The sequence below is a fragment of the Schistocerca serialis genome, chromosome 3 (assembly GCF_023864345.2).
Source record: "Schistocerca serialis cubense isolate TAMUIC-IGC-003099 chromosome 3, iqSchSeri2.2, whole genome shotgun sequence".
In the NCBI taxonomy this organism is placed as follows: Eukaryota; Metazoa; Arthropoda; class Insecta; order Orthoptera; family Acrididae; genus Schistocerca; species Schistocerca serialis.
The window spans coordinates 325,201,084-325,224,342 of NC_064640.1; the positions used below are offsets into that span (position 1 = coordinate 325,201,084).

At 39.2% G+C, this 23,259-nt stretch overlaps 1 protein-coding gene across 1 annotated transcript in view; it reads right to left on the reverse strand.

Moving 5' to 3' along the window:
* LOC126470138 (probable E3 ubiquitin-protein ligase makorin-1) overlaps positions 1–22,648 on the reverse strand; it is a 122,181-nt gene extending 99,533 nt beyond the window's left edge. The window contains exon 1 of the mRNA XM_050097754.1: positions 22,513–22,648. The gene's annotated coding sequence lies outside the window, so the exon portion shown is untranslated. The remainder of the gene's footprint in view (positions 1–22,512) is intronic.
* Positions 22,649–23,259: the final 611 nt, after the last annotated feature.

Here is a 23,259-nt window from a genome sequence, read left to right on the forward strand (position 1 = left end):
AAAGTAAAGTATTTCCATCACTACAGAAAAACAACAAGGAGGTTTTAAATGACTTTCTGGACAGTCACTTAGCAATTACATCACACTAACAGTCTACGTAACCTAAAGAACTGTGTTCTGCCAAACATCTTACTGACATTCCATAGTTTTGAACCAAGCATTATGTACTCATAAGCTTACAATAATTATACATGCACAACACTTATATGAGGCCAGATATATTTCCCACTAACTTAATAACACAATAAAATGTAAACAGTTATCAAACATAATTTTCTCTATGGTGTATTAAACACTATTCAAAATTAATTTTATCTCAAATTATTGTTATTGTCTATCTTTAGCTTCAGTTCACTGTAGAGGCGATACAACATTTTTGTTAACATATTTGTCCCTTTCCATATCAGAATAGCACTAAGCTGTGAAATGTTTATAGGTCATAATTATCCCTATGGTTAAAAATTTTAATAACACTGTCATTCTCAAATTATAACTGCTTAATCGTAACCTTCCCAATAAAATAAACATACGCACACAGAATAAGTAAGTCATCTGAGGAGAACATATGCTAACACCACCTCGCACATGCCATGTAAAGCGGAAATCATTCAGTGATGACCACACCCCCTACAGCTACCAAACTGCTGAATTTCATCTGTTGTACAAAACAGTCTGAGGCATTTTCTAGCAATACAGTGCACCAGTGTCTGTCGAACCAGAACCTTACACGTGCAGTCCAGTAAATACAGCTATCATCATCTTAGATGACAGAAGCATCCACAGGATATTTACTGTGAAAATTTAGAAGACAGGGCAACACATGGTCTCCAAGAATGTTGAAATTAACATCCAATGCCACATTCACAGTAACCTAAATGAATCGGCCCACTCTTGGTACGATAAACACACCCAAAACACCAAAGAAACACCTCCAGCCTGAACTACACCCACCATACACTGAGGGCTAAAGAACTCATTCAGTTATTGGTACATTCAATGAATTACTTTATTTCAGAAGAGGAAAAATCATGAGATAACTGATCACATTACATACCTCCAGTCAGCTACTATCTAGTTTCTTTGCTGTTTGGTTCACTGAAGACATGTAGTTGTGCGTCACTGTGACTAACAAACTTTTGCAAGGTACTCTGGGTCAAAATGCCATTTCGTGCAGGCTCCTTCACAATGTATGCTTGGAAACTGATTTGAGGTAGATTTGCATTCATGACAGTAGCATATCTTGCCTGGTTTGAAACCTATTGTCAGTGATTAGGTGTGACACCCATCTCCAGGCCCTGGCAGCTGAAATCCCGGTTCTTATGCTGTGTTGCATGGGTATAAGCGATACACCATTCCTTGTAGACGAGTTGACATGGCAACACATCGGCCCATTTCATTCGCATCACGGTCACATGCACAGCGAAACTCCTTTCTGCCATTTGGTCATGACTGCAGATTAACCGAACTTACTGCACTGACTCCCAACAACTAACTGGCATACACACGCTATTTTATTGACATAACATATCGGCAGCAGTGGAGGATCATATGGTCATGTGGCACCAGTTCCGTATTATACAGAGTGTTCCAAAGCAACCAATGTGCTCTTTTAAGGAGGTGACTAATGTTGTCCAGTGAGCTTACACCCTTAACACCACAAAAAGAGCTAACAGGAAACCAAAATACATTGTAAGTCTTGTATAGCACCAATACAAATAAATGTGATGTCAGTTTTTAAATTTATTCTACTGACAATGAACAGTCACCACTGCTGTCCACTATCCCAGAACTATCCCCTAATCCCTAAGGAGTCTGTCCAATCAATAAATTTATTATTGAAGTTCGGAACACATTAGGAATAATACTGTTAATATGAATAACCTGCAAGTCTTGACTGACAACATACATAATCTCATTTCAGCACTTACATTAGCAACAGCACAAAGCCAGCAGAATCCTAATAATATGCTAAAATCCTCTTTATATGAATGCATCACCTCCCAACAATATGACTAAATAAAATATACTTTGGCTTCCAGCCATGTCAATTGGTTATACATCAAATTTTCAGCGATGTGCTCCTTGGCCACTTTCAAGTTGGTGATGTTTGGTTTGTGAGGCGCTCAACTGCGCAGTTATCAGCACCCATACAAATTCCCAACTTTTGCTGAGCCCAATCTCACCACTTTCAGAAATGATGAACAAATGATGAGGACAACACAAACACTCTGTCATCTCAAGGCAGGTGAAAACCCTTGACCCCGCCAGGAATCAAACCCGGGACCTCGTGCTCGGGAAGCAAGAACGCGACTGCGAGACCACGAGCTGCGGACATCACTTTCAAGTTAATAGACTCTTGTGTGGTTGTTGACCACACCCTCCTATAGCTGTGATATTGGCTGCACCATCACTTTAGTTCAGGCCATCAGAAGAGAAAGCTGAACAGTGGAAGAACTACACACAAAAATACACAAGGAGAATTAAAGGTAAAATTACAGAATGGAAGGAAAATAAATGAAGATGAGAGTTACAGTGTGAGAATAATTTGACAGAACACAGAGACACGAGTTTAACCAAGGGCCCTAGAGATAAAACATTCCTTTAGAATTATTGAGATGCTCGGGGAAGCCCATCATGACTTAATTATTTCAACTGGTGAGCATGATATACGAGACAAATGACATACCCCACAACTTCAGGAAGAATGTAATAGACAGTCCACTCACATTAATGTGACCACCTGCCAAAAGCCTGACTAACCACCTTTTGCACCATAGAAGTGCAGGAAGAGCATCAATGAGGTTCCAGAAAGTACAAAGAGGGCTGTGGAGCTATTCTGACTCCAGTGGCATGGCCAGCTGTGATATATTTAATCGCTGGGGATACATGGCGTGAACACAACCCAACTTGATTGGGTTTAAATCCATGGAGTCTGGTGGCCAGGGGAGTATGGTAAACTCATCCTTGGGCTTTTTCATCCCTGTACGTACACTGCGAGCATTGTCTTGCTGGTACATGCCACCATGCTGAGGAAAAACAAACTGAATGTAAGGGTGGACATGGTCCCCTAGGAGAGATGCATACTTTTGCTGTTCCACTGTGCCTTCCAGAACTACAAGACCACACAGAATGCCACAAAAACATGCCCCAGACCATGGAACTTCCTCCTCCAGCCTAGACCCTTCCAATGACTGTTGCAGGGCAAAGGCCATCTGTGCAATGGAGAATAAAATGTGATTTATCTGAAAACGCTTCCTGTCACCACTCAGTGGTTGTCCAGTTGTGGTTTTGGTATGCAAATTCCAGCCTTCATCGCTGATCAACAGCAGTCATCATGGGTGCATGAACCAGGAACCTGCTGTGGGTACCCATATGCAGCAGCATTCGTTTGGCAGTCATCATGGAGAGTCTGTTGGTAGCCCATTGATTCATCTGGGTGGTCAGTTGCTTAACAGTTGACCACCCATTCGCCCATACACATCTCCGCAGTCATCACTCGCACCTACCATCTATGGCCCATGGTGCACCACAGTTGCCTCAATGCTGGTTCTGGGTGGCACCATACTACTTTGCTTGGGTAGCTCAGTCGGTAGAGCACTTGCCCGCGAAAGGCAAAGGTCCCGAGTTTGAGTCTCGGTCGGGCACACAGTTTTAATCTGCCAGGAAGTTTCAGTTTACACACTTGGCCATTTTGGAAATGCTTCCATCTGCGGGGCCCAAAAGTCAATGATCATGCCCTTTTGAATGTCATGGAAATCACTCAGTTTCTCCATAATAACAATGAATTGACCATTTTCCACATCCCCCTAAGTACTGCTAGTGCTGCCACTTGCCACGTGTGGGTAGTTACTACATGTTGACATCTAACATAGGTTATGGTCACAATGTGACTGGACTGTGTAACTACAATTCCACAGACAGCAGCAGATGTGAATACTGCAAACCTATCAATTTAAGAAGTCATGGTTTCAAAATACTGAAATTATTTAAACCAGAATGGAAAAACTGATAGAAAACCTAAGGGAAGATCAACTTTAGTTCCAGAGAAATTTAGGCAACTTACAATTTATCTCAGATGACAGGTTAAAGAAAGACAAACTTGTGTTCATGTTAATTGTAGATTTAGAGAGAACTTTTCACTATGCTGACTGGAATATATTCTTTGAAATACTGAAAGTAGCAAGGGAAACCAGATTGCAGTTTTGGCATTGAAGCTAACCCATAGTTGAAAAGGGAGTAAGACAGGCCGGTGCTGAAGGAATTATATTAGGAAATGAGAAACTAAAAGTAGTAAATGAAAAGCAAGAAAAGTTTCTGAAAAAGAGATATATTTTACCATCTAATATAAATGTGTAACCAGTCTTTTTAGAGGTATTTGGATTGTAACCTCAGAGAAGTGAATGCAGATGATCAGTTTAGGCAAGAAGAAAAATAGGTTTTGAACTGTGGTGTTAGAGAAGAATACTGAAGAGTTGATGGATAGGCACTGACTTTAATCAAGGGAGAAGATAAATTTATGACAACTAAACTGAAAGACATATTTGGTTAACAGGATACATGGCATCAGACACATCCATTTTGCAATAGAAGGATGTAAGTGGGGGTGGAATGAGTGGCAAATTTTTTAGAAAGAAACCAAGGAATGAACACAGCAAGCAGGTTCAAATGGATGTACCCTGTAGCAGTTATCTAGATAATGTGGCATGCACAGGATACACTAGCACGGTGAGCCACATAAAACCAGTCTTCAGGTTTAAGAACACAACATAATCTGACAAGCCATTATCCATTTTTATCATGCTGTATCCAGCAACTAGAGAAAAGTGTATTAAGATATTGCCTACAACAGTGCTGCTGTTTCCCTGAACTCTAATTGGCATGTACATTTCCGCACCACATTAGAGTCAACTAATCCATTAACATTCTTTTCTCTGGGGAATCAAACAAAATTTATAGCTAAATCCCCACTCAAAATCAACTTCATAAGAACCAAGCCTAGCAGTGCCAAGTCTAAAGAGAAAAACCCTGTAGTCTAAACTAGCAGATCTGTAGTGGCCTATAATGAATTAATTTGACATATGTCTACTACACCCTTCGGCAAAATAACTCCTTGGATCAAAACCAGGTAATACGTATCCATTCAAAGGATGCCTTGGTGTTTCTTATCTGCATAAATCATGCTCTGAGATACAAATTGGGTCATTATAAAGATTTGTTAACAATTCATCTAGTTCAAATTTCATTCCTTTAATATTTTGATGAAATGAGCTTAATGTGCATTCTGATCTGCATTCCCCTTTATTGACTTCCACCATTAACGGAACCTACCGTAAGCAGGGATACCTCCTACCTGCCTTTATCAAAAACAGTTTAGCCCTGTTACACACTATCACCCAAACTAGGACTTGAGTGAGCCGAAGTTCACCTACTATACTGTGACTTATGAGCATCACCAACCATTCCTTCTCAACCCTATTCTGGTTTTAGCATACCCAGACACATGGATATTCCCAAATGGCACCACTAACATATATGCCTTGCCAGCTGTCAAGAGCACTCAAATCCCACATTAACTAACCTCACAGCAGTCAAAACGGCATTGATAACAATGCCAGAACAGCTGTAAAGCGAACATTAGTGGGCTGAGTTTGAGCAGAAATCCTGTCACCACCTAAATCGTAAGCAAGACTATATTCCCAGTACCTCTCAATACCAGAGTATCTTTAGTGAGGTCTTTACACAAAGCACTTACAACGTAAACCACCTTATGAGCCCAGCCCTTACAGGGAGTAGTACATGAATAAGTACCAAAAATTGATTTTTAAATTTGACTTAAAATTTCTCCATAGTTTTCTGGACAAGAGAAATTTCACTTCCAGGAAGTTTGACTGAAAGAATAAGCAAAATTAAAAGATGAAATCTTGACTCTGCAGCTGAGTGTGCACCAATATGAATCTTTCTGACAGATTAAAACTATTTGCCGGACCGAGGCTCGAACTTGGGACCTTTGCTTTTCGCAGGCTAGTGCTCCACTGCTGAGCTACCCAAGCACACAGCTTCAATTCTGCCAGTATCTCATCTCCTACCTTCAAAACTACAAAGAAGCTCTCCTGCGAACCTTGCAGAACTAGCACTCCTGGGAGAGGGCAAAGGTCCTGAGTTTGAGTCTCAGTCCAGCCCACAGTTTTAATCTGCCAGGAAGTTTCAAAATTAAAGTTTACAAGTGACTGCACATGATACCCCTGTCACGCAGACAGCTGTTACGAACAGAATTTGCTTCTCTCTCTCTTTTTAAGGCATTTATAGTCTCTAATGTTGGCTAACCTGTGAATAGATCACAATTGCTTCACTTTTATTTATACAGAGAGTATACTGCTCTGCTGCTACGAGTTTGTTCACAGTGAAGTAACTGTGCTCGAGTTTTCTTTTACTTCAGAACTATGAGAAAAATTAAAAAGCTTGGTGTTAAACATAATAAATTCTATGTAAATCAGTTTACCAAACTGATTAGCTCTGCTAATACAGACAGAGAATATGACATACAAGGGCTGTCCCAGAAGTACCTGACCTGACGTATAGATAGTAGTACTTTCAAACAAATTACTTTGGTAGGCAGTTTCAACTTTATAAAGCTTAAGTCTGAAATTTCTTTATGTTAGGTTGTTCAGTATTTGTAGGACAGTCATCAACAGTGAACTTTCTCAGTGAATTTGCATTGGTCATCATTATGGGATACAACACTTTCATTTGAAAAGTCTTAGCCAACTAATACTAAAGATGAACTAAATTCTACTCAAGGTGTCTGCTCCTTTGTTTACAATGGTAAAATATTAAGTGGCTGAATTTAAGTGAGGCTGCATGAGCTGCCAAAATGAACATCGCAGTGATCAACCAAATTACATGACCACGCCAGAAATTGTGAATAAAACCCACAAAATGATACAGGATGACTGTTGATAAAGTGCACGAGATAGCACAAATTGTGGGCATTTCAGAAAGTGCTGTAAATCACAAACTGACTGAAAATTTGGATATGAGACAGCTAAGATAGGTGCCACATTTACTGACAATGAAACAAACTGCCTCATGAGGAAGTTTCAGTCGGGGTTTGGTAATGTTTCACTGCAATAAAACCAAGCTGTGTTGATTCGTAAACATGGATGAAGCATGGACCCATTACATCATACCTGAGATAAAGGAACAGTCAAAACACTGGACTGGGGTATCAGCTTCAAACAACACAAAGACAGATCCATCTGCTAGCAAGGTCATGGCATCAGTTTTCTGCGATGTGTGTGGGATAAATTTCATTGCTTATCTTCAAAAAGAAATACTGACCAGTGGTGAGAATTACAGAAACTTACTGTAGTATTAGACTAATTAAATCAACCAAAAATGGCAGCATTAGTGAAAAAGTTTTGTTTAATCAAAACAACGCACCAGCTCACATACCCATTATCGCCACAGCCAAATCAACAAGTTCAAATTGCTTCCTCAAGCACCAGATTTACCGCCTTCTGGTAAAAGCTTTGCCAGAAATGAAGAGGTGGAGTCTGCGGTGGATAGCTATTTTTCGGGGCTCGACTTATCACTACAAACAGGGTAGCAAAGTTATTTAACATAGTTGGGTGTAATTTATCAAGCTGAAAGACTTTTTCCAAAATTTGTGTTTCCTTTGTTACTTCTGGGCCAGCCCTCTTAACACTTTCATCTGCTTTAACTCCAATTGCTTCCACGCAAAAACTAAAATTTATGGACAGTGGGCATGACAATATCAATGAATATAACATAACAAAGATGACAACCAATGAGCCAGGTTGCGCAACTGATGAATTCTGTACTATCTACATTAATAAACAAAGCTTGGTAGTGTAAGGATTGTGGTAATAGTGGAGGTCTGAAGGCAGTCGAGGAGGTAAGTGGTAGACATATTGCAACAAAACTATTTTATTTATTTAACCTGATCTGATTGAGACTTGTCTGCAATTTTTGTAAGGTAAAAGGATGCTATCATACATGTGGTTTATCTAAACGGAAATTGTATAACTAATATTAAAATTGCTTATGCTAAGAGGTGTATAGGTAGAGGGTATGGAGGTGTACTACTCTGTGCTCTTATGGACTTACCTCCCTATGCAATGTTTGATATGTACAATAAAGTAACTGTACAGACTTTAGTAGAAGTAGCAAATGACAGTATGAAAAGTGTAGACATGAATGGTGGCAATACTTGCATCACTGTAGCCCTGGATGCAGCTCAGTAACAAAGAGGCCATAGTAATCTAAATGTTGGGGCGGCAGCGACAGTCTTGGGTAACGGTGAAGTCACTGATGTGGAATGTATTACGAAGTATTGTCATGGCTTTAATAGTGGAACTATGAATCATACATGTTTGAATAATTTTAGTGGTTACATTGAAAAGATGGAGTTACTGAAGGCGTTTTGGAGATATTTCACTTATCACTGAATATGGAAGTAAATAGGAATATAAAAAAGGGAGGAAGGTTTATCTGTTTAGCAAGAGTAATAGGAGGCAGATTTCAGACTACCCAACAGATCAAAACAAAAATTTCTGTTCCGACACTGACAATGTTGGGTGTTTATGGAAAAAGTTCAAGGCAGTCGTAAAATGCGTTTTAGACATGTACATGCCGAGTAAAACTGTGAGGGACGGGAAAAACCCACCGTGGTTCAACAACAAAGACAGCTTCACTGCAAAATTTAAACGCAGCCAAAACCTCTCAGACCAACAGAAGCTAAACAATGTCAAAGTTAGCATGAGGAGGGCTGTGTGTGAAGCGTTCAGTGAATTCGAAAGTAAAATTCTATGTACTGACTGGACAGAAAATCCTAGGAAGTTCTGGTCTTACGTTAAATCAGTAAGTGGATTGAAACAGCATATTCTGACACTCCGGGATAATAATGACATTGAAACAGAGGATGACACGCATAAAGCTGAAATACTAAACACCTTTTTCCAAAGCTGTTTCACAGAGGAAGACCGCACTGCAGTTCCTTCTCTAAATCCTTGCACGAACAAAAAAATGGCTGACATCGAAATAATGTCCAAGGAATAGAAAAGCAACTGATATCACTGAACAGAGGAAAGTCCACTGGACCTGACGGGATACCAATTCGATTCTACACAGTGTATGTGAACGAACTTGCCCCCCCTTCTAACAGCCGTGTACCGCAAGTCTCTAGAAGAACGGAAGGTTCCAAATGATTGGAAAAGAGCACAGGTAGTTCCCGTTTTCAAGAAGGGTCATCAAGCAGATGCGCAAAACTATAAGCCTATATCTCTGACATCGATCTGTTGTAGAATTTTTGAATATGCTTTTTGCTCGCGTATCATGACATTTCCGGAAACCCAGAATCTACTCTGTAGGAAACAACATGCATTCCGGAAACAGCGATCATGTGAGACCCAACTTGCTTTATTTGTTCATGAGACCCAGAAAATATTAGATACAGGCTCCCAGGTAGATGCCATTTTCCTTGACTTCCGGAAGACGTTCGATACAGTTCCGCACTGTCGCCTGATATACAAAGTAAGAGCGTATGGAATATCAGACCACCTGTGTGGCTGGATTGAAGAGTTTTTAGCAAACAGAACACAGCATGTTGTTCTCAATGGAGAGACGTCTACAGACGTTAAAGTAACCTCTGGTGTGTCACAAGGGAGTGATATGGGACCATTGCTTTTCACAATATATATAAATGACCTAGTAGATAGTGTCGGAAGTTCGATGCGGCTTTTTGCGGATGATGCTGTAGTATACAGAGAAGTTGCAGCATTGGAAAATTGCAGTGAAATGAAGGAAGATCTGCAGCAGATAGGCACTTGGTGCAGGTAGTGGCAACTGACCCTTAATATAGACAAATGTAGTGTATTGCCAATACATAGAAAGAGGGATCCTTTATTGTATGATTATATGATAGCGGAACAAACACTGGTAGCAGTTACTTCTGTAAAATATCTGGGAGTATGCATGCGGAACGATTTGAAGTGGAATGATCATATAAAATTAATTGTTGGTAAGGCCGGTACCAGGTTGAGATTCATTGGGAGAGTCCTTAGAAAATGTAGTCCATCAACAAAGGAGGTGGCTTACTAAACACTCATTCGACCTATACTTGAGTATTGCTCATCAATGTGGGATCCAAACCAGGTCAGGTTGACAGAGGATATAGAGAAGATCGAAAGAAGAGCAGCGCGTTTTGTCACAGGGTTATTTGGTAAGCGTTACGGAGGTGTTTAGCAAACTCAAGTGGCAGACTCTGCAAGAGAGGTGCTCTGCATTGCAGTGTAGCTTGCTGTCCAGGTTTTGAGAGGGTGCATTTCTGGATGAGGTATCTAATATATTGCTTGCCCCTACTTATACCTCCCGAGGAGATCACGAATGCAAAATTAGAGAGATTCGAGCGCACATGGAGGCTTTCCGGCAGTCGTTCCTCCCGCAAACCATATGCGACTGGAATAGGAAAGAGAGATAATGACAGTGGCACGTAAAGTGCCCTCCGCCACACACCGTTGGGTGGCTTGCGGAGTATAAATGTAGATGTAGATCAATGGAGAAAAATGTGATTTACAAATATCTTACCAACAAGATGGCTACTCAAAGGAGTAGCAGAAAGTTCCTGGATCCAGACCTTATGGTAATAAAAATTTTAAAAACTGAATGCATTGGGCATGGTCAGAAAAGGTTAGGTACAGTCAATGAAACAAAACTGCTCATACATCGTAACAACATCTGGCTGTGTACAGCTCACACTAGTGGTAATGCAATACACACTGGCAATCATGGCAGCATCACATGTAATAAACTTTTAGGAGTTGATTTGTCCCCTCCTTACTGTAACATGTTTACCTTACATCTTTTTGTTTTCTGTTACTGTGTATAATTACTGCATATTATTTTATGTATACACTATAACACGTATCTGGGTCAAATAACAAGATGCTTCTGCCTCAAATAAGGGCAAATCTGATTAGTTACAGGGCAGCTGAGTGGCAGCATTTGAGGCTCTACAATTCTACTGAAATAATTGGGGATCGCGTCCTCCCCTCAACATATTGTTTTTACATTGTATTGTTGCTTGATGTGTTGCAACAAGTGTAACATGAATGTTACCGAGGTATGCCCAACATGACACCACTGTGCCATAGAGTTATTTACTGTCACAATGTATCAACATACACAGGCCAGGAGAGAGGGAGAGCATCCTGGCACTCTTACAGTATGACTGGTTTTAGTGCTTGTGAAATGGTAGGCAGGTGTTGTGTTCGACCTTACTGTTCCCAGAATGGATAAAGCAGTGGTGTGAACAGAGGTTATGTGCTGGCTATGACGGGCAAGCTTACAAAGGGTGTCAATGCCCCAGCTAGACAATGGATTAGTTGACACCTGTGAACTGTGATGAAATGTCACGGTTGGTACTCTGAAATTCCTCCTCGTCTGTAGTGCGTTCCTTTTGAAATTCTTGCTTCGCACTCTGTTTCCTTACCCTAGCCAGATGGCAGTATGGCGTTGCTGCGGCCGGCCAGCCGGCTGAACTGATGTGTTGGCGTGTATGCTGTTTAAGGGAATCCTGCTAGTTTTGATTACCTTCTGACCAGGGTCCTTGCTCAACGCTTGTCTTTAAATATGCCGCTAACTGATTAGCATATGTTGTTGCTATTTTAAATTAATCACTGCTCAATAGCCCAACAGAGTTTGTCGACCGTCAGAAGCCATATATGTGTTATTTATTCCTTTATTCTAGTCAATCTATAAGCATGCTGTTCATAATTTGTTACTCCAGGTAGCCATTAAGTTGCCATTTTTGGGGCGTTTAGATGGAGTGCAGCTCCTTTGAGTATAGATTTGTTAATTTCCAATTTATTGTTTTTCCACCAGTTTACGATTGTGCTTATGCGCATGTCTATAATCTAATTTTTTTATTACTATTGAGCTATACTTAATGTCGTATTGTAAAGAGAGGAACTTATTGGAGGTTAACTGTCACCATAAGGTGTTGTGGACGGTGCACTTTCCTGTAATTCATTTTAATGTTCTACTTAATGTGTAAACTTGCTAATTATTTTCTCTTTACATGGAGTGTGCCTGCCTTGATGTTATAAGTGACTGTTTGATAACCAGCTCTTTAATGCACCTACACGCATATTCATATTTATGGGAGTGTGTTCCCCTGTTGAACTTTAATGAAAGTGTGGAAAACTGAATCAGGTGTTTATTATTGTTCTCGTGCTATTATCTGTCAAGCGTAACATGTAACATTTTCTTAGTCCGTTACCAAATGTTACAATAAATGCAAATTGCAATGAAGCGATGCGCTATTTCAGTTTTTCCCATGATTTCCTATCTCTGCATTGGTTAATCTAAACTCATAATATTTAATTGTATTGGAAGAAGGTGTGTATGTGTCCCAACCTGCATGGAACATCCCTTTTCAAACACTGTCCAACTCAAGAATGAGACAATTTCCCTGAATGCTTGCAACCCATTACAGTTGCTTATGGAATGCTGGCCTTAGAGCCCATAGGGCTACTAATAACAAGGTCCTCTTTGATGATCACAAAATAATATGCTTGCCTTCACTGAGTTGACTGCAGACTGATTTGCACCACATCGTCTTGCGGTGGAAACCTAGCCACAGTTATGCTGCCCAGTTTGTAGGACAATTATTTACAACTAGGATGGTGAAACTAACGTACTACTGTAGATTATCATATGTAAGTGTACACTACATCAGTTTCCCTAGTAGCTTTGCCCAGTTAAGGTCATACCCGCATTACCTGTATGGTAGGTGTGTGGCATACCAATTGGACTTTACCCAATAATGATCACTTACTTTATGCATGCGAACGGTGTCTTACTACATTCCCCAAGAAATTGAAACTGTTCAACTGTCTAGAAACGGAGTGAGGATATATAAAGATCTGGGTAAGCAACAGAACTTTTTTTGTACTACATAGTTATCCTCCTGTCTTATTTAAAAATAAACTGTATTTACAGCAAAACAAAAATTATCAGTGTTTAAAAATAAAACAATACAGAAGTTATCATATGGCACTATAAAAAACAACTTCCTCAGGTAAAATAAATAAAAAAATAAAAAATTTAACATTATTTCAATATTCCATCGAACTTATGTAAAACATTTTTCTATTATTCATAAACCACTTTCACATTTATCAGTATTACGAGAAAACTCTTGATTTTGTTTATGCTTAATGTTCTATTGACTACAAAGCAACAACAATAATTACATTTTTTTTAATGTTTGTGCATGTAAACTTAACTTACATCAAAAGTAATTGCTTTTGTTACACAAAGGGCGTAAGTTACACGATAAACTAATTTTTAATACTTATAAAATGCAATTTATATTCTGCAAAGATAAAATACACAATGGACTAACAAAAACACACAATGTACTAACACTGAATAATATGCGGTTCTAATTATGTGCAAAACAAAGAAACAAAGAGAAGTTGTTGGCTCCCAATTCCTCTCTTACATGTTCATTTATGTTTTTTCTCTACCAATGCTACCGGTAATCCTATCATTTACATATTGTACCTAAACTACCAAACTGGTGTTTTCATAGAGCACAACTCTATAGCGAATGAAAGTAATTTGTTAAGAATATAATCACATGATTATTGTTGAAACAGCTACTCAAATCAGATGTTACAGCCCTACAAGCACATACCGGGTGATCAAAAAGTCAGTATACATTTGAAAACTTAATAAACCACGGAATAATGTAGATAGAGAAGTAAAAATTGACACATATGCTTGGAATGACATGGGATTTTATTAGAACCAAATAAAAAACGAAGTTCACAAAATGTCCGACAGATTGCGCTGGACAGGAAAACGTCAGTGACTGCGCATGACAATCGTATATAAAAGGAGCTGTAATGGGAGAGAGAATCAGATGCACCAGCAGTCGCATCATGTTGACATTACCTGAAAAGGCGCTTTTAGTGAAGCTGTATTATCAGAATGGGGAATGTGCTAGTTCAACGTTACGATCCTATCGCCATAGGAAGGGGATTCAAACGGGTAAAGGTCCGTTGACAAATGCAGCAGTGGCGAGAATGATTTAGAAGTTCGAAGCCACGGGTTGTTTAGACGATAGACCCCGTAGTGGCCGACCGAGCACAAAGCGTAATGCTGCTGAGACAGTTCAGGAAGAAATGGAGACTGTAGCGGGTTTGTCTATGCACGGGGAAGTCAGCGCTCATGCAGTCGCACCGGCATTCCATGCACTACTGTATGGTTGGCACTTAGGCGTACCCTCCGATGTTATCCGTACAAAATCCACCGGCATCATGAATTGTTACCTGGCGATTTAGTGAAGCGGGGGGCATTTGCGGTGTGGGCATTTCAAAAGATGGCGATTGGTTGAGTAACGTGTTGTGGACCGACGAAGCTCATTTCACGTTCCGAGGGTCTGTCAACGCCCACAACTGCAGAATTTGGGCTACCAAAAATCCTAGAACTGTCGTGGAAACTCCACTGCACGACGAGAAAGTCACAGTATGCGTTGGATTTACCACACCTACGGTTATCGGGCCTTTTTTCTTCCAGGAAACGCATGATTCTGGTTTTGTAGTTACAAACTGCTACTGTGACGGGTGAGAGGTATGTCGATATGTTACAGAATCACATCATCCCCAGCCTGGAACGTATGATGCTTATGCAGGATGGCACTCCACCCCATGTTGCTAGATGCGTGAAAGATCTCTTGCGCGTGTCGTTAGTTCTGCTTTTTTCCTTGGCAAATATGGGATAGATGTTACTCAACATTGGGTGGTTCACTAGAGTAATTGCCCAAACAGAGGGGAGAAGCATAGTAATCCTGGCTCAACTACAGATGATCGAGATTTCACTCCAGTTACTCTACGTGCTATCTAAGTGTCGCCAAGCCTTTGGCTATTACAACAACACACAGCATTTGCACCTTGACACACAGAAATTCTTGTTTAATAATTTCAGCCACCATCAGCATCACAGGCAAGATTTAAAGTTGGTTAGTCTCTTCTCATTTCCCACCCCTTCAGTTTCAGTACTGAAATGTGTACCAGACCCTCATATGTTCCAACAGTCACATTACAAATAAAGCGTGGGGGCCTGTTGTTAGGTCTTATTGGTTCCAGTTAAAAGGTTGTATTTCAAAGTCTCTTCATGTATTTCATATCCTAGTAACACTCTTTGGACTCTTCAGTACATTAATCGGGGTCACTTTCAAATCAGCCATCATCTCTTAATAACCAAAGGTATGGCCTGAGAATGTGTTTAGTACTCACCAGTAGACCGAACTGCCCACAGAGAGCACTTACTTTCATAATTGTCAGCTCACATGGTGCTCTCAAAGCAGCTGCTAACAAACAAATTCAGAGAGAGCTTAGCATATCTAAACAAAAACTAATGTAAGTGGAATTTGGAAGGTGCTCCAGACATTGCTACTATTGGCATTGTTCAAACGTCATCCAAACCACCAATGACCAGCTCATGCTGAGGTAGGAGTTTTATGTATGTTTCTAACATTCTCACGATCTAGGTAGTTCATCCAAAAGCACTGAACTCTGTAAAATAACTTTTGTTGTCACACCAAATGACAGGCACTATAGTATGACAGTAACCTATGGTTATAGAGGACTATTGGCAATTACTAGCCTCTGCTGGGGAACCCCAGATTTGGTAGGCCCATACCATGCCATTCCTACACCACACCCCTATGAGCATCTCACAGCATTAACACTACTATAATTTACCACACAAAAACGATTCTGCCAGCATTGTAGTTTAAGTGTAAAACTAAACTTTTCTGTAAATGGAATATGCTCTAATTATTTATAGCTACATCGCACAACTTTGCCTTTCTCATGGCGAATGAAAATAGTAAGCCCACCAAAAGTGATATATGCAGTGAAGTATATAGCATATAAGCAAAACTAAATGTGTATAATGAAACTGTCCTCTGTTAGAAAATCATGTATAAGAGTCAGGCAGGGTAATATGAAACAATTTTTAAAAATTTTGGACTGATTTGAAGTAATTACTAGCCAGCCAAATTTAAAAAAGTCCTTTTTGTAATTTTAAGACATAACAGGCCTTAAATACAAACTCTGATCATTGATTCATTAATCTTTTGATTCTGACTGAAATAATAAAAAAAATTACATTTACCCCATTATCTCAGGGGTAAATGGAAACGGCAATCTCAAAGCTTGGACTAGGTATGGATTTGCTAACAGCGAAACTGTAATCTAACACTGTTCTACAACATAGTAAAATTATCCTGAATGACTGCAGGTGTTTACAATTACCCCAACCAACATGCAGATCACAGAATGGACCCTTTTCAAAATAATTTAGTAAAAACTCCAAAATAAGCAATTCTTGGGAGGGATTTATCAAATAACATTAAAACTGAGGTAGTAGGTAACATACTCCTCACCAATACACAAACAGAACATGTGAACAAAAAATATATCAGTAGCCCCCATTTGGTTTTAACAGAATCAAACAATCACACACACAAAAACAAACAATCACACACACAAAAACAAACAATCACACACACAAAAACAAACAATCACACACACAAAAACAAACATTCACACACACAAAAACAAACATTCACACACACAAAAACAAACATTCACACACACAAAAACAAACATTCACACACACAAAAACAAACAATCACACACACAAAAACAAACAATCACACACACAAAAACAAACAATCACACACACAAAAACAAACAATCACACACACAAAAACAAACAATCACACACACAAAAACAAACAATCACACACACACACACACAATCACAGAAATCAATTTTTTAACTTTCATTTAAAAACTGAAGTGTTTAAAATATCCACAACAGTTTTTAGGCTGAAGGGATGTTCAGTAACTGTGTTGTAAAGAACTCTACAGGCAATGCTTTTCTATCATCTCTCGCAATGATTTGTATATGTATAAATTACTGAGTTCATCCGCGGTCCGAAGGGCACATTAAAATTTCAGTAAAGTACTAGAGGTTTCCACGCCAACCTTTGGGTAGAGGACAACTTTACATTGAAGTAGTAGTACATTCAAAAATGAATCTGGAATTTTAGTTCAAGTTTCACTTTCTTTTGACGCTTCAATGGTGTTTAATAATGTTTGGATTGATGGAGAACTACTTCACATAACACGAGATGGAGTTTCAACTAGGTATGACAAGAACAGAAATGGACCCTGCACTGAACCTTGGCACATTCAAGAAATTGTGTGTACCCAGTAAGAACAAGCTTATTTACTGCAAACGCTAAAACTGCCCAACTATCTGCAGCCTGATAGTAGCTAAGAAGAGGGGTAAAACAATTGTTAATAATACTCTCAATGGTGTACAATGGGTCTTTCTCCAACAATAAGTTATCAGCCTCACAACATAGAAAAATCACATTCATAATATTTTGCAATATATTAGTAGTCAATGACCAGAAAAAAGGAAAGTTGCAACAGAGATTCATAACTTATAAAGTGACCACAAGTAAACCAAAAAGAAAAAGTATCTGTAAGAAACAGAAACATCCACACAACCCTAAAATATTGCAAGTTTTGATCACCTACTCCAAATTATGCATGAAAATTAACAACTAAATGCTCAACACTTGTAAAATTTCTTGTTTGTCCAGTTTACTGGCTTGTTTTGCTCCAAAATATGACCGTTAACAAATACAATTATAATTTGCATAAACATATTACATTACCAGTGCCAGGTGAAGTTTTCTGTGGATAGATCTGTTAATTCAATTTTGGAATCCCGTTTATAGAGAAGAATCAGTAACATGAGTTTTGCGAATAAATTACATTTTGTTAGTATTCTAAAAATTAATATTTGACATCTGTCTGAAGAATACACAAGCTACTTTATGTTAGCTGCATATTCTAAGGATACAACTGAAACAGATATCAAACATCCATATAAGTCATTAATTAAGACACACCCAACAAAATGTAATTCTCGCCAAAACACTCATCTGACCACTGCTAGAGTTATTGTCTGGGATCTCTACCATGGAAGATTACAGTTAAACATACCATCGACTGCACAGTCATTAGGTTGGATAGGACTGATGGGGTTAAAGAGACCAGACTACGGGGTGGTGAGTCCCTCCATCCTATATGCACCAAGCCATGAATAGCCCTCAAGGAATCAATAAAACAAGAGATAAAAGCATGTAGAAGTGAGAGAGGGGTAAGGAGGGGAAGGTGGGTGAGTTGTTCCACCCAGGAAGCAGCTAGAAGACCCCAGGGCATGCTAAGCAACTGAAGATGTACCCTCTGCATCCAACCTGTTTTTCCTCCCCCTCTGTTGCTGCAAGAAAACTAGCTACTTGGGCAAGTTCATGAAATCTTAGGAAAGAGAACAATGATGACAAAGCAATAAACAAACAACAGATATAAAACAATAACAGGATTTAAAAAGTTGTGAAGGGCAGAAGCCAGACCAGACCACTGAGCAAGGGCAGCTTGCATTTTTCGTGGCTTATTTACAATGTATGTACATAATATGCAACCCACTGGGTTGAAGTGGGTAACAGGGCACCTCACCCATCTCTCAAGTGGGAGAGGAGGCTAATGCAGCCTACCTGAGAGAGAGAGAGAGAGAGAGAGAGAGAGAGAGAGAGAGAGAGAAGAGTAGAAACCACTTTCACAGGTAAAACGGAAAACGAGATCAGCCGCTTTGGTGTTGTCCAGGAGCACCAGAGGCAGTGTGTCAGTAACTATAAGGTTTCGTCATAAGACAGCCAAATTCAAGTAGTCTAGTAAGATGTGGGCCACCATCAGACAAGCACCACACCAAAAGTGGGGACAATAATTACAGATGAAGCACAAACTCAGATTGGACGGGAAAAGGAATTGGGCATGCCCTTTTTTAATGAGAGCATCCCACCATTGGCCTGGAGTGATTTTGGGAGATCACAGAGAACCTCAATCCAGAAGGCCAGAAAGGGATCTCAACTGTCACCCTCGCAAATAAGAGTCCAGTGAGCTAACCACAGCACCACCTTGCTTGGTGGTCTTTACTGAAATGGATCAACAGGAACTATGCATAAGTATTTGAAAAAAGTGGCATGATTTGTCACACACTTCTCTGAGCATAAATGGTACAAATGGAAATGAGCATACGGCATCGTGGGCCGGGAGGCCCTCATTCGGGAAAGTTCGGTCGCCGAGGGCAAGTACTTATTGCATTGACGGCACATTGGGTGACTTGTGCGTAGGCGATGGGGATGAAATGATTATGAGGACAACACAATACCCAGTCCCCGAGTCAAGAAAATCTCCTGCCCAGCTGGGAATCGAACCCGGGTCCCTTGGCGTGGCATTCCGCCACACTGACCACTCAGCTAACAGGGGTGGGCAGCATACATGGTGCAGCACATAAACACATATTCAACCTCTGGACAGTTATACACTAGCAGCTCCTACTGCAAATGTTCAAGTTTTTCCCTGTCATGTTTTCTGAGACTCAGGCAATTTAAATAATGCGTTTCAGTAAGGTATCTTCCCCAGATTGAGAATGGTCATTCCAGCATGTAACGAGAAATCTTACTGCAACTACCATACATTTCACTTCCGAAGTGACCATTCTGTCATTCATTATCATAATTTGTGATGACTACTGCCATACCAGTAAAATTTAGACAGTCAGATGTGCCAAAACTGCCAAAATTTATCATCTATAACCTGCTTCACCAAAAGCTAGTGCTCCATAGGTACAGTTTCAAGAGACTCTACTGTCATATTGAAGCCTCTGGGATGTCTCTACCTTGACCCAGACTACATACAGGTGGAAGTAGAGGGCTAAATGTACCACAGCACAATTGTTAAAACTATGGGATACACACATCAGTGGTAGTTATGTAGCAGATCCCTTACATTTTTCATGGCTTGTATACAATGTATGTACATAATACGCATCCAATACTTGGCCATTATGTAAAATGGGTTTTCCGAATTTACCTAGTTATTTTAGTTTTCATGGCAAAGTGTGTTAAATATAACAAGATATATAAATTAGATTATGATACAGATCAACGTGCTGCCACACCCTATATTCTTCATTCACATTTACTTGTTTCCCCAACTCAAATTATAGCTGTCCAACAACCCAACTTAAGATCCCGTGCTACACTACAGATCAATCTTTCACTACAACAAAAGAAAAACTTTTACAAATGAAATCATACACAAAATAAATAAAATCTTAGTTATTTGGATGTTTTGTACATCATAATTTTAACCTCTTGCTATGATATGAAAAGAGTCAGTTTTACGATTGTAGATCCTCTCAGCGAAAAACGTGGGAAGACGCTAACCATTTAAATTACTTCTTCAGGGTGGTTGTGTTTTACTGCATTATGTTTAATGTTTTTACCCCAATGTCCTCACACACTCAAACAATTTACAGTAAGTATTACACAAAAGCACCCAGCGCATGAAAAATAATGATTTCTAATGCAAATTTTAGTGCCAAAGTTGAAAACATGATCTGGAGGAAATCGCCTGCACATAATTAATCGAAAATGAAGCATTAACTGAAGTCTCCCAGAAGAAAATTTACAGCCAACACACATTCTTGAGGAAAATAACAAACAAAATTATGTTTAAAAGGACTAAATAAAACTATAAATTAGACAGTTTGAAATACTATAATTAGCTTTTCAGTTTCAAACCCATTCAGACTCTACTTACAGTGGGCTAGTAACGTTTATTCTAAATATAGGCACAAACAGCACACGCTGATGCTAAACAAACATCAACACATTTAAAAACACAAAAGTTGAGGATACTGCTGCATTAACAATCAATGTCCATTGGAAATGAGCCCTAATTACAGGTGAGGACAATGTGCTTACTTCACACGGTTATGACAAACTCTTGTAAAAACTAGTGACATGCAACGAAAGAATTGAAAATCAAATGTAATCTCAATGTGAATTGAACAACAGACTTGATGTTGTATTAGACTGAACAAATACAAAGGTGCCAAGACATAGCATTCAATAGATCCAGTCACAAATGACTGCAACCCAGTAATAATTTGAAAATTATTGACAAAGAATTACGATCCCAGAATTTTAACCAATTCTGTACTTGAGCTCAAATTTAAACATGTTCCAATGATGTATTTTAAATACGGGTTTCTAAAATTAATGAAGTTATTTAAGAACACAATAATTACCCCCTAATATGGGCCAAATCCCCCTAAATATAACCTTTACACCAAACACACTTTAAAGCAAAATTCCCACTGTAAAACACTAGACACCCATTACAAGAATGGTGAGGAGATGTCCATGAAGATGCAGGCATATGTGTACTATGTAACTGTCCACAACAAACAAAAAAAGTCCTTACGCTATTTAAACGATTTTTTTACACCTTCTAGCACAGTTAAACACTTACATTGCAACTCCATGGAAGTTCATTCACAGTGCACAGCAGTATGTTATACAGTACACAATTCTGTTAACATAAAGATACTTTTTTTGTGGTGTATCACTGTGGAAGTCGCTGAAAATGAGGGCGCGAATGTGATCGTTTGGAAGGGGGGGGGGGTCGGGCTAGATTTCAGGGAATGGTGTATTTTTAATATTTTGTTACACGAATGGCAATAAAAAATTGTCCGATCCGAAATTGTTAAAAACCTGTGTAATCCTGACTTCTAAAGCGTTTTCTTGAAAGGAAAACACCTGAATACATCATATTCTCACTTTTCCCTGAGAGCTAGGGAGGGGTGCGCTCACCCCTCCGCTTTGCCTAGAAGTATGGGGGCCCCTGGTCGAATAGTTTTCGGGCTGTATACTTCACTTCTTTTCTGATGCATCGACGTTACAGGTGTGCTTGTTTATTTCTAACACTATAAAACATTAATCTGTATATTTCAATGCCACTATGCGCTGTAATGATTAAACTAATGTTTGAGCTGAGACTACGTTCGTATACCTAAATTGCTCACAAAAATTTCAGTGCATGCGCCACATATAATACGAGTTTTCACATACAGTAATAGTGTCTTGATATACATAATAGCCCTGGATTATTATCCTATTGTGTTAACGGATTTAAATCCCTCACACGGGCTCATTTTCACCATTTAACCATGAGAAACAACAATATGAGACACATTAACGCCCCTGAAATTTACCATTATCACTTTCAATTAAAATAAAATGGACACGCAAAATAAGATTTTTTTTCTTATTGACTTTCACCAATTGTCTGCTGTTGTTGACGTAACAACTGTTTTGTTACCAAATGTACACAGTTTACAAAACTTAATGTCTGAATAATCTTAGTAGTCTCAAGTCTCTTTAATTCACGAAAAACGATAACATCAGTTTCACTTCGCTCGTATATTGCGAAATAAGTTGCCATGTGAGTCATGACATTATACATCTCTTCAAACTGTATAAATTACACTTACCAAAAAAGTTTTGCACTTCTTCACACCCCGCTTCTCTCACACCACCACACAAAACCCACTTCGAACCGATGCAAACAACTGCTCCTTAAAGTATCAAACATCACAATTCAAAACCCTCTAACATTACATCTTTGGATACTCAAAGACTTTCACTTTCACAGTAAATATTACAAATGAGCCCAATGTCGATAAGATTACTTGCACCAGTCTAGGTGTGACTTTCTCGAGCTTATAGAGCACAATTTGTCGCGTTATTATGGCACAGCCTTTGTTTTTGTTTGTTTTTCTAAATGGAATACTTTTTTCTGTGTATTAGAAAGAGCCTTCGAAGAGGACTTCAACGATGTAACATTCGTGGAAAATGATCGAATAGGAACAAGATAACAGCGTCGCTGTCCTACTATAAACGAAAAAGATCCTATAAATGCCTGCTGTACTGGTCCTAATGTAAGGAAGTACGTAACTCATATATGAATGGTACATTTATTAGTGAAACTGTCATTTGAATTGTTCCAAATGTTCACCTTGATACATGCTCTTAGGTTGTTCTGGACAGAGGATGCTACGTATTGAACTTCAATTGCAAATCACGAATTATTGTACCATGGGCCAGTGTTTTATGGGATTTCATATCGTCCATAGATGTCGGTAATTCCTTGTAGACTTCGTATTTCAGTTTTCCCCAAATATGAAAGTCTAGAGCCTGCTGGACATACAGAGCATTTTTTGTTTCCCGTTACAGGCCTT